Below are 2,327 nucleotides of genomic sequence, written 5' to 3'. Positions count from 1 at the left end.
AAGCACATGGCGGGATCTACTCTATTCCAGCTGCTGGAATAGTGGTTCATATAGATGGTTGCAAAAGAATTATACGTAATACACAAATTTCTTGGCACCGGAGGGAAGGAAAAGAGTAAGACATTTTCAGTGCAAGGGTAGAAACTGAAAAATCAACTTTAAGAATAGGAGTTGTTTGTTTTGAATAATCTGGCATCCACGGTGGTTAGTAGCCTGCACTATGTTTGGGTGGCTCTTGATAATCTCGGGCCGCCTGTTGTTCAGAAAAAATCATAGGTGCTTCATATAAAACATTTCAGTTCGGTGGAGAGCGATGAGGTTATAAATATATTTCACATGAAAATTGTTTTATTCTGCAGACACAATATAATACACAATGGTTACACATGTTGTCTAAATTGTAGACCTCGCTTAGTGAATCAAAGGTCGATTGAATTGCCGGCATGATAAAGAAAACATTATTACCCAGATTCTCAACGAAACCCCTGATTGCTTTCTGGAGTATAATGCTGGCAATGCCACGTAGGATAGATGATGAGGTGGAGGAGAGAGAACTCATAAGAAAAGGCTTGTCTTCTCTTATTTAAGAGAAGACAAGAGATGATCTGTTAGCACAATATGTCTCACCACATTTTTAGGAATTACTAGTTATTGAAGATAAGGCTAAGATATGACCCATTGTAGATAAATTTTTTTGTCATCTCTAAATCACATGCAAGACTTAAGATAAGACTATCTTATCAACCATTGTACATGCCCTAATTGGGCATGGTTTTCTTCCCGGTGCTGCTGACCCAATCCTTACTCTGCAAGTCTCCATTACTAGTGCAACAATTGAATCGGACCCTTGTAATTTCTTGTTGCATACGCTCCATGGACAACATTTTCCATCATATTACCCACCCCCTATCCTACACGGTTAACAATCGAATAAATTTTGCATGGGTGCGCAGCAAGCACAGACTACTAAATCGACCAATTAATCACGCATTCAGCAAGAACTACAACAATGAAGTTGAGGTGATTGGATTGGGAACGAATTGTTGGAAATATGCCCTAGAGGCAATAATAAATTAGTTATTATTATTATTATTATATTTTCTTGTTCATGATAATCGTTTATTATCCATGCTATAATTGTATTGATAGGAAACTCAGATACATGTATGGATACATAGACAACACCAAGTCCCTAGTAAGCCTCTACATGACTAGCTCGTTGATCAATAGATGGTTACGCTTTCCTGACCATGGACATTGGATGTTGTTGATAACGAGATCACATCATTAGGAGAATGATGTGATGGACAAGACCCAATCCTAAGCCTAGCACAAAGATCGTGTAGTTCGTATGCTAAAACTTTTCTAGTGTCAAGTATCATTTCCTTAGACCATGAGATTGTGCAACTCCCGGATACCGTAGGAATGCTTTGGGTGTACCAAACGTCACAACGTAACTGGGTGGCTATAAAGATGCACTACAGGTATCTCCGAAAGTGTATGTTGGGTTGGCACGGATCGAGACTGGGATTTGTCACTCCGGTTGACGGAAAGGTATCTCTGGGCCCACTCGGTAGGACATCATCATAATGTGCACAATGTGACCAAGGGGTTGATCACGGGATGATGTGTTACGGAATGAGTAAAGAGACTTGCCGGTAACGAGATTGAACAAGGTATCGGCATACCGACGATCGAATCTCGGGAAAGTACAATACCGCTAGACAAAGGGAATTGTATACGGGATTGCTTAAATCCTTGACATCGTGGTTCATCCGATGAGATCATCGTGGAACATATGGGAGCCAACATGGGTATCCAGATCCCGCTATTGGTTATTGGCCAGAGAGCTGTCTCGGTCATGTCTGCATGATTCCTGAACCCGTAGGGTCTACACACTTAAGGTTCGGTGATGCTAGAGTTGTTATGGGAATTGGTGTGCAGTTACTGAATGTTGTTCGGAGTCCCGGATGAGGAATACTGGTGCAATTGCCTTGGCAAAGGAATCCAGATTTCACAAGAGGACCAAGCACATCAAGAGAAGCTTCAATTCCATTCGGGACCAAGTCCAAGTGGGAGACATAGAGATCTGCAAGATACATACGGATCTGAATGTTGCAGACCCGTTGACTAAGCCACTCTCACGAGCAAAACATGATCAGCACCAAGACTCCATGGGTGTTAGAATCATTACTATGTAATCTAGATTATTGACTCTAGTGCAAGTGGGAGACTGAAGGAAATATGCCCTAGAGGCAATAATAAAGTTATTATTTATTTCCTCATATCATGATAAATGTTTATTATTCATGCTAGAATTGTATTAA

This window comes from Triticum dicoccoides, chromosome 2B (assembly GCF_002162155.2).
Source record: "Triticum dicoccoides isolate Atlit2015 ecotype Zavitan chromosome 2B, WEW_v2.0, whole genome shotgun sequence".
NCBI classification, from domain to species: Eukaryota; Viridiplantae; Streptophyta; class Magnoliopsida; order Poales; family Poaceae; genus Triticum; species Triticum dicoccoides.
This window is presented reverse-complemented; position numbering follows the sequence as displayed.